The sequence below is a fragment of the Fukomys damarensis genome, unplaced genomic scaffold (genome assembly GCF_012274545.1).
Source record: "Fukomys damarensis isolate Sample0158 unplaced genomic scaffold, DMR_v1.0_HiC HiC_scaffold_9, whole genome shotgun sequence".
Classification (NCBI taxonomy): domain Eukaryota; kingdom Metazoa; phylum Chordata; class Mammalia; order Rodentia; family Bathyergidae; genus Fukomys; species Fukomys damarensis.
The window spans coordinates 21,159,717-21,171,066 of NW_022900921.1; positions in this window are offsets into that span (position 1 = coordinate 21,159,717).

Sequence of the window (11,350 nt, forward strand, 5' to 3'; positions counted from 1 at the left end):
GGTCTTTATGGTAACTCAAAAGTTGTTAATAGAACATTAGAAAGTAGAATTCAGTAATAAATATAAAGGAAACTATAATACAACCAAATGAAGTTTATTTCAAGTATGAAGGGTTAGTTCAACACTGGAAAATTAATCAATGTCATTTGCTAGATTGATTGCAAAAGAAAAACATGATCATCTTAGAAAAAATATGGCAAAATTATTTATATATTCGACTAAAATTCTCAGGAAGCTAGAGAAAATAGGAAACATCTTCAACCTGAATAAAGGATGCCTACCAAAACCTTACAGGTGATATACATAATGATGAAAGAATGAATACTTTTCTTCTAAAATCAAGAAAAGGGTAAGGACGTCAGATTTCACCACTCATTTTCAACACTATACAAAAAATCTTAGCATAATACTCTGAGAAAAAAGCAGACAGATACACAGGTTTGCAAGAAAAATATAAATATCTCTGTGTTAATAGCATGATTATCTACATAGAAATTCCCAAATAATCAACTAATAAATGAGTTTGGTAAGGTAGCTGGATTTAAGATTACATGGTCTATATGAAACTACAATTTCTTCTTAGACACAGGCAATAAATACCAGGAAACTGAAATCACAAATCAGTAGCAATTACATACAAAAATATGAAATCCTTTGGGGAAAACTAAGTATATGCAATATTTACATGCTGACTATAACAAAATTTTGAAGACAGAAACCACAAGGACTGGGCTGGGGATGTAGCTCAGTAGTGCTGCTGCCTGCCTTGCAAGTGTAAGTTCAATCCCCAGCACCAAAAAAAAAAAAAAGGAAAAGAAACCAGAAGGACTTTCTAAAGGGATAGATATAACTCTACTCATGGTTTATATGACTCAGTATTGTTAAGATACCAATTTTCCTCCAACTGATGTATTCATTTGATGCAATCTCAACCAAATTCCCATGTTTTAAGGAAATTAATAGAATAATTCTAAAATGTATATAGAAAAATAGGGTGGCCTAAAGATCTACCATAGGTACTTTTTAATACTGAGAAAAAAATTGGATAATTCATTTTATCTAGCTTCAAGACTTACATTCTATGACACAAGTGGCTTTAACAAGTTTGAATAAGAAGAACAAAGTTGGCAGAATTACATTACCTGATTAAAGGCTTACTGTAAAGCTATAGTAATCAGGATAGTGTGGTATTGGCTAGAGAATAGATCACAAAGATTAAGATGGTACAATCGATGAAACAGCAGCCTACAGATTGGGAAAATATTTTTGAAAAATAGATCTGCTAAGAATGTAACATCCAAAATTTAGAATGAATTTATACAAATCAGTTGTAGAAAAATAACCCAATTAAAAATGGTCAATGGACTGAACAGACATTCTCTAGAGAAGACATAAAAATGTCCAAAATGCGCTCAACATTTTTAAGCATCAGAAAAATGCAAATTCCAAGTAGTTTGGAATGTACCTCATGCCCATCAGTGTGGCTGCAAACAAGAAGTCAAAAGATAACAGATGTTGGTGGGAGTGTGAGAGCAGACAACCATTGTTTCCTCTTTGGGGGAATACAGATTGTTGCAGCCATTATGGTGAATAGTAAGGAAGTTCCTACAGAAACTAAACGTATAGTTAATATACAACCTAGAAAACCCTCTCCTGGGCATATATCCAAAGGAGATGAAATCACGTCTCACAAAGCTAGCTGTACTCCCATGTTTATTGCAGCATTATTCACACTAGACAAGGTATGGAAACAACCTAAATGTCTGCAAATGGGGAGTTCTTAAAGAAACCGGTATGTACATACACAATGGACTATTACTCAGCATTTCAAAAAGGAAGATCCTGACATTTTCCATGGCAAAGATGACTCTGGAAGATGTTATGTTAAAGTAAAACCAAACAAACACAGAATAACATTATGCAATGTCAGTAATATGTGGGTTCTTTAAAAAGATATCTCTACAGAGATAGACAATAAAATAGTGATTTTCATCTTAAGTGTTAGTGTAATTCAATGCATAAAACAAAATCTTTCAGCAATAGGGTTCAGAACAAGTGATTATCTATAAACTAAATACACAACCTGGGCTCTTTTTCTTGAACCATAAAAAACTTCCTTGAAATGGTCTATATGTAAGTGCAAGGGCTAAATGTATAAAAATTTAACAAAAGATAGAGCAGAAATCTCTTTAATCTTGAGTTAGACAAACATTTCTAGCTAAGGTACAGAAAGCACAGATCATAACAAGAAAATGACAAATGTGACTTAAAACTAAAAACAGCTGAACATTAAAACAAGCAACCCAATTTTAAAAAAATTGGTAAAAGCTTAAATAAATGTTTCACCAAAGAAGAGATACAGATGGCAAATAAACAAATGAGTAGAATCTAAATATCATTATTCATAAGGAGATAAATGCAAATTAAAACCACAATAGGATACCTCTACACACCCACTTAGAAAGGCTAAAATTTAAAAATCCTGTTGACTATGTAGAGCAACAGTAGGTTACTACTGAGGATGCAAACGTTAAAGTAGCTTGTGGTTCCTAGGAAAATTATGCCTTCACCTACTCTGATCCAGAAATCTCACTCCTATCATTTTATTTTTTTATTTATTTTTACTCCTATCATTTTAAACCAAAAAAAGTGAAAATCTATCCACAAAAGATCTGTATACAAATGTGCATGGAAGTTTTATTTCTAAGAAGCAGACAATAAAACAACTCAAATAAATGTTCATTATTCTGAATAGAAAACTGATTTGTGTTGCATTAAATATAATGAAACACAACTTAGCCCTTAAAAATTAAAGCATTGATATAGTAACAGGACAATGTATGTCAAAAGCACTATACTAGTAAAAAAAAAGGTACAAAAGTTATATGCTTTCTGATTGCATGTATGTGGCATTCTGAGAAGGCAAAAAAAAAAAAAGATCAGAAACCAGATTATTGATCACTGGGGACCGAGAATTAGAGACTATAAAAGAAAAAAGAATTTTTTTTTTTGCAGTGATGAATACATGTTTGTAGCCTGGTTATGAGATTATAGTTACACAACTATATACATTTTTCAAAACTTACTATACTATTTTTTTCTTTTTATTGAGTTTATTGGTACATTCTAGGTATACAGTACAGTTACATTCATTACTGGGATCTTGTACCTTTACATGACAGGTCTTGGTTCTCATTTTTTCCCCTGTCCCTGCCCTCCCTTCACCCCCTCCTCCTTTCCCCATTTACAAACACTTTATTTCAATTTTTTCATTTTCTCTTATTTTTTTCTTTTCCCTTATTCCCTTTCCCCTACCATTCCCACTTTCCCCACATCTTTAGCCCTTTTCTTCCTATTTCACATTGTTAATTAACAATATGCTATGTTCTTTAAAAAGGTAATAGAAAAAAAATCCCACCTTACTGGGCATGGAGGCACATGCCTGAAGTCCCAGAGCTCTGGGAACCTGCAGCTGGAGGATGGCAAGTTTGGGATTATACTAGGCAACTTAGCAACTTAGTGAGACCCTGTCTACAAATTTAAAAAAATTAAGAACATTTACACGGAGCTACATCCATTTAAATATGATCCTATGCATTACTCCCAAGCTACTGCTTATCACTTGCTATTTTATAACATTGATAAATAAAGATAAAATGCCCTTATGGCAAGCGTCTAACACTATGCTCCATAGAAGCTGCTAACTTGCATAACACTTAAGACTGTATCACATTTAATAAAAGGAGCACGAAAAAGTCAATAATCTTTCAGAATCCAAGCAGACTCCAGACTCCAGGCCCTGGTGGGAACAATTTGCTTTTTGAATTCATGCCCTGCCCTCTTTTCTTAGTTTGCAGTGGAATGTTTGTTGACTGGGTTGACAGAACAATTCCCAAAAGTGTTTCTATTTATTTCTCACAGCCTAGGAGGTATCAGGGTTCTGACACATAGTAATGTGATTTCTAAATGCATTTTCGTAGTCGACCTAATTATACTCAGAGTAACTGAGTCTGTTTTGTCTGAAAGTAGAATTTCTCCCTCTTTGGCCTCAGAATTGAACTTGTGTTAATTCTAACAGTAATTTGTACTGTCTAAGACCTTCATAACTTTGTAACTCCTGAATGCATCTCATTCCGTGGGCTCAAATTTCTGGTCATTTATTTAACTGGAGAGCGATTCCCTAAACCTGCCCATATTTGGATTTTTTCATACTAGACCTAGCTTCAAACGGTACACCATGATTATTATTTTGTTTTTGAATAGTAATACCAGTAATAATAATAATTGGGATAATAATACAACAACATTACCATGAATTGTCAGCTGGACTCAGGACAGTGCCAAATACAACTATACTTTACAACTTTTATGTCACAGAGGTGTGACCTCAATTTTTCAGTGAGGAATTGAGGCAGAGAGACTCTGTGGCTTTGTCTAGACGTACACCCAGTGAAGGGCAGGTCTGAGCTCTAGCTCACATTATTTTTCTGGTAGGGAGGGATTAAGAATTCAGCCTGACTATCGGCAAAAATATGCTGGCCCCAGATAGGGATATTGGCAAAACTTTTGGAAAAGGACCAAAAAAACAATGCGGCTTAAAGATTATTTTGCAAAAGATTCCTCTATATCTAACCTTTACTTAGAAAAAGTATCTCCTTTAAGGCAACTGCTCTTCCTTCATAACTGCTGGGGCACAAACTTCGGTGGCAGACTGGTGATTGTGCATACGTGTGACTCTGCCCTGTATCCAACCCACAGCAGACATCATTAGTGAACCATAACCACCTTTGTCACAGAGCTCCTAGAAGACTTTTCCAATCATTCTCACCATTATGCTGAGGCAGATGATTACCACTGATAGGTGAGTTAAAAATAATTTACCATTCCTGTCCTAGCTGAACATGACTGACCTCCCTCTACAGGTAAAAGCAGAGACAGAGGTGGGAGGTGCATTGGACAGGTGTCATCTAGTGATTCATGTTTTGAAATCTCTTTTTTTGAGAAATTATATCCATAGCTGTTCTCAGGGTCGATCAACCTCCAGAGCAGTGAGGCAGCATCTTCAGCAACCACATTTTTAGGCCGGTAACACTACATTGATAAAGTGAAAAGTAGGGCAATCATTCAGCTGCGCTTGACGGTAAAACCTAGAGCAGTAGTTCTCAACCCTGGCAATGAACCAGTCACTTGGGAAGTCTTTAAACTATACAGATTCCCAAATATCATTCTAGACCAAACAAGTCCACATTGAACTGTACATTTAAAGAACTCAGCAAGTCTTCCTGTAGATGTAAGCGCACACGTGTGTACAAAGGCAATATGTAAAAAGATGCTGATTATAATATTGCTTACAAATGCAAATTACTGGAATGCCTATTAAAAGAATAGATAAATTGTGATTACTGTGGAAAACTATGCAGCTATTTAAGTTAATTAAATTAACCCTATACCAATGTAAATATACATTTAAGAGAGAGGCAAGCTGTGCACAGAGGCAAGCGCCTGTAATCCCAGCTACTCAGGAGGATAGCGCCTGTAATCCCAGCTACTCAGGAGGATAAGGCCAGGAGCATAACAAGTTTGAGGCCAGCCTTGGTAACTTAGCAGATCCTGTCTCAAAATAAAATATATAACGGGCAGAAGTTGATGTAACCCCATGGGAGAGCATGCATGAGGCCCTGGGTTCAGCCACTGATAATGAAAATTAAAAAAGAAAAAGACAGTTGGGGCTGGGGATTAGCTCAGCGGTTCCGCTGCCTGCCTCGCAAGTGCAAGGACCCAAGTTCGATCTCCAATACCATAAAAAGAAAGAAAGAAAGAAAGAAAGAAAGAAAGAAAGAAAGACAAAGACAGTTAAGAGAAAAATGAAGCTCAAAAGTCAGTGTAATATTACACCATTTACACAAATCTTAAACAGATTGAATACCTTATGTTCCTTATTGACACACTCTTATGAAGAAATAATTAGAAAATTGATAGAAATGTAAACACACATATTCTGGGTCGGAATCACCTGTGGCAAAAAGGGAAGGAAGTGGAATGAAGGGCTTCAGTTCTACCTGGAATACTTTATTTCTCCAAAAAGTTCTAAATCAAAAATGGCTAAATCGATTTAGCCAAGATAATTAATCAGTTTCTGTGTTTTTAGATTCCTCTTCAATTTTTATAAATGCCCAAATATTTCAGTTTAAAAATTCATTTTGCCGGGTGTGGTGGCGCATGCCTGTAATCCCAGCACTCAGGAGGCTGAGGCAGGAGGATCATTATGAGTTCGAGACCAGCCTGAGAGCTACATAGTGAGTTCCAGGCCAGTCTCAACTACATAGGAGAGCCTATTTCAAAAAAAAAAAAAAAAAAAAAAAAATCGTCTTTCTGCTATTAAGATCATCAAATGAAATGTATAAAAAAATTAACAGTGCTCCACATGTAGTTAGTAATTGGCCATTAAGTGGTAGATAGCTTTATTATGAACTCATCAATTATGCTTAAATCTGCTCAGCAAATTCATCATAATATATTTTAATAATCTACTCAAAGCAACTGAAAAGTCCAATAATAAACTAAAGTGTAGAATATAGAACATTCATTCACATGGACACATGAAAAATTGTGCAACCATTGCAATGTTGGTTTTGAAGAGTAGCATTTTGGAAGGTGTAAATATATTATGTTAAAAGAGAAAAACAATACGCATATGTGATATCTATGAAGAAACTGGCATAAAATTGGCATAGAAAAGCAAAAAACCTGGAGGAGTGATAAAATTATAGGTGATTTATCTTTTTTCCTCTTCTTGCAATTTTTGTTCTAGTTTCTCATGACTTTAGAAATTCAGAAATCAAATAGAATTAATATTTTTCTAGGTAGTATCTCAAGTAAATAGGATCATGTTATTTACAGGCTTAAAGAACTGAAAGTCTGAGGAAAAAATGAACTTATACATTAAATTTCAGGAGAAAGATGATGTGTTTCTGAACATTAACTTTTGACATAATAAATATAACTGAGGCTCAAAAAATATATGAGACATTCTGTTTCTCTCTTCACATGTTGCAAAGTACCCTACCTCTTTTCTTCTGCCCGCTCTCCCCCACTTCAACTTGGTTCCTACATCCCTGAGAAAACTGAAGCAATCACAGGGGAATTTCTTTTTCTTTTTCTTTTTTTTTTTTTTTTGGTATCAGGGATTGAACTCAGGTCCTTGCGCTTGCAAGGCAGGCTACCGAACTGCTGAGCTAAATCCCCGGCCCCACAAGGGAATTTCTATAGACTCTCACTAACATATCAGGCCACTTGTGTGGATTTCTAAACATAGATTCTGTCTTCTCACTTGTTTGAACCAGACTTCCTGCTAACTAAAGCTAAGCCCTGCTCCCAGCACATGATTCCATCCTCTCTCTTCCATTATCATTTTAGCAATTCTATCCTCTCTCTTAATAAACCTTTACCCCCATCACGCTGTGTTGTTTTTCCTTTGTCCTTGCTAAATGCTCTGCTTGAGTGTCCCATGCTGGTTCTTCTTATTGCATACTTCTTCACGTTGGACTCGACCCTTAGACTTCTTCTTGTCTTTATCTTTATTAGTTCCTCCCATGATCTCATCTTGTCTCAAGGCCATAAACACCATCTATAGATTGGTGACTGTCAGATTTATATATTTATCACAGATGTCTATCCTAGCCTCCAGATTTGTGCATCCAACTGCCCAAGTAACATTTCCACTTGGATGCTTAACGAAAATTTCAGACTTTAAAAATTTAAACTAACCTCTTGGACTTTCTTCTGAAACTTTCTCTGCTTGTAGACTTTAGAATCATCTTCACCTCTTCCTTTCCTTTTTTTTTTTTTTTTTTTTTTTTTTTTTTTCCCATCTCTCCCTCTAAGATCTCAGGAAGTCCTATCAGTTTCATTTGAACAGTTTTTTTTTTTTTTTTTTTTTTTTTTTTTTTTTTTTTTTGCCATCTCTACCTCTAAGATCTCAGGAAGTCCTATCAGTTTCATTTGAACAGGTTCTGGTCACTTCTCACCATTTCGGTGACCATGTCTTCTCAAGCCACAATTATACTTTGCTTTGGTAACCATAATAGTTCCCTAGATAGTGCCTCCCATGGACCCAGGGACTCCTTAATTCATCCAATGCCAAATTCCTTACCATGTCTGTCTTAGTATGCTCAGGCTTCCATAATAAAATAACACAGTATGGATGACTTAACAGAACTTTATTTTCTCACATCATCATAGAAGCTAATAGTCTGAGACCAAGGTGCAATCATAGTTAGTTTCAGCCGGGACCTCTCTTCCCGGCTTATAGGTGGCTGCCATTGCTCCATGTGCCCACACGACCTCTTTGTTCATGCACACAGAGAGTAAAGTAGATTTCTCTTTAGTGTCCCTTTCTATAAGGACACTAATCACACTGAGTCAGCAACTTACACTTCTGACTTTATTTAACCATAATTCCTTTGAGGATACATCTCCAAATATAGTCACACTGAATATTATGGTTTCAGCATATGAATTTGGTGGTGGTGAGAGAATGACACAAACATTTGGCCCCAAACAGTCCCCTATCACATCCATGACCTTAGTATTTCCTCCTTTCTCTACTTCCTTCTAGCCCCAGATACCTTCTTGCTATTCATTGAGTGTACCAGGAACCCTCCTGTCTTGCTTTGCTCTAGATTTTTCCCAACCTGGAGGAAACTTCCCCTCACTAGACGCTTAACTCCTTTTCTTACCTCCTGTAAGTATTGATTCATATGTGATTATTAAATGCCTCATCACTAGTCACTCATTGACCTTGTTAAATCACATGACAATCTCTCCCTTCACTCCCACCTAGTCTCCTAATTCTTCCTTACCTTGCTTTCCCTTTTCTCTTTTCTAGCACTTACACATCTGTTTTTTTGCACCAACTAGTGACACATCATTTTCATGTTTATTGATTATCTCCTGTGCTAGAATATGAGCTTCCAGATAAAAGGGCTGTTATTGTGAGCAATGACACATCACAGTGCCAAGAGCAGAGTCTGCATATAGTAGACGTTCAAACCAGTATCAGTTAATGAATAAATTAATAAGCAAATTACCTACATGGTAGGTGACATGGGTGGGTCTATTTTACTTCAAAGTTCAAGCATTTCCACCAAGCCCATGGTAAGACAAATTATTCATATGCTCAGAAGAAAGCATCTATCAAAAATACATTTAAAAATAAAATTGGAAAAGGAGGATCAAGTTTAAGACCAGCCTGGGCAACTTAGGGACCTAGAAAGAACCTGTCTCAAAATTTTAAAATAAAATAAAATAAAAAGGACTAAGGATGCAGTTCAGTGCAAAGGCCCTGGATTCATTTCCGAGTACCATTAAAACAAGAATAATCAACACATAGAGACACAGTTTACAGTAACTCTAAAAACAGCCTAGATGCCCATCAACAGTTGAATGGATAAAGAAAATATGCTATATGTGCAAATGGAATATTATAATATTAATCAGCTATAAACAAGAATGAAATCACATCATTTTCAGGAAAATGGAGGGAGACTGAGACCACCATGCTAAGCAAAATAATTCAGGCTCAGAGTTAAGTACTGCATATTTTTTCATATTAGAAACCTAAAGTATAAATAAATTAACAAAGTAAAAGAGATAATAGGAAACTAGAAGGTAGATTCTTGGAGATGGGGAAGATAACCAGGTAAATGGGGTGGGGAGAAAGTAAAGAGATTGAAAATGATCGAGATGTGCTAAAAATTGTGATAAAAAGTACGATGAATGCTTAATTTCTAAAAGATATAATACAGTAAAAGACACATTGCCATTAATGATCCCCCCAACATTTCCCCTCAGTATGGACACTTCTTTCATCATTCTTGCTTCTTTCTGATGCAGTTCTGGAAGCCGTCTTTCGTGAGAGTCTTCATGTGTGTTGCGGTGGCTGCCTTGATATCCTGAATCAATTCAAAACCTTTACAGCAATTTCCGTCAAATAAAAAGACTATGGTGTGTCCTCATTCACCTTATTTAGTGGATCTGCCACAGTACAGAAGCTGGCTTTTCCCATAAGTTAAAATGACCATGAAAGAGAAATGTTTTTTAATTGATTCAGGACTTTGAGGTAGCCAGACAATGCAACTAAAGACATTTAGTAAAGAGGAATTTCAGAACTGCTCAGAAGTGGCAATAATGATGAGAAAAGTATGTTTGAAGTAGGGGGAAATATTTTGAGGAGGACTAATGAAAATGTGGCACTTCTCTAATAATTTTATTTATTTGTTTGTTTATTTATTTATTTTGGTACAAGGGATCAAACTCGGGACCTTGCACTTGCGAGGCAGGCACAGTGCCACTGAGCTAAATCCCTGCCCCCCTTTTGGTACCGGATATTAACTGTAAATTTTAAAAAATTTAAACACTCACTATTATTGTTGGATCACATCTCATGTAAGTATGTACAGATTCCCCAAAAGGAACTTCACTATTCTGTATTACAAACATACACTAATAAAAAAAAAAAATTTTTTTTTTTTGGTATCAGGAATAGAACTCAGAACCTTGTGCTTGCCAGGCAGGAGTAGCACCACTGAGCTATATCCCCAGCTGTAAAACTGAAATTTTAAAAAGGTAATCAATGCATCATATTTCAAAGAACCTTTCAAAGTCTCTGTTCTCTTTTCAAATGTGCCTTGGGAAAGCCTCTTCATATCTTTATCTCTGGGTTGAGGTATCATGACTGAAGGTAAATCGTTGCAATTATACAATTATTGGGAAGAATGTTTGATGCCATTACTTCCCACTATCCTTAAAGTAGGTATGTGAAAATGGTCCATGGAACAGAGTTTAACTAGAGGATACTTCACAGTGACCAGAATGGACAAAGTGGTTGAAAATATAGAGAAAAAAATTTAAAAAGATTCAAATAGAGAGATAGGCCATGGTCATGAATTGATAGACACAGTGCTCTAAACATGCCACTTCTTCCCCAAATTTGCGTAGAAATTTAACATAATTTCATTCGTCATTCAGGTAGAAATCAACAATTTGTATTTTACATGCAAAGGCAAAAAAAAAAAAACTGGAATAGTCAAAATGTGAAAAGAAAAATTCATAACTACTTGATTTCGAGACTTAAAGCTACTGTTAAAACAGTGTGGTGTTGTAAAAAGTAGACTAATGGCATAGAATAGAGTCCAAAGCCAGACACATAATGGGCAATTTGTTTTGGTGAAAGTGTAAAAGCAATTAAAAAGAGAATAGTAATCTTATTCAACAACTTGTAGTGGAATAATTAGATATCCATATGAAAGAAAAAAAAGGACCCTCCCACACCTAAACTCTGCTCCAGGGA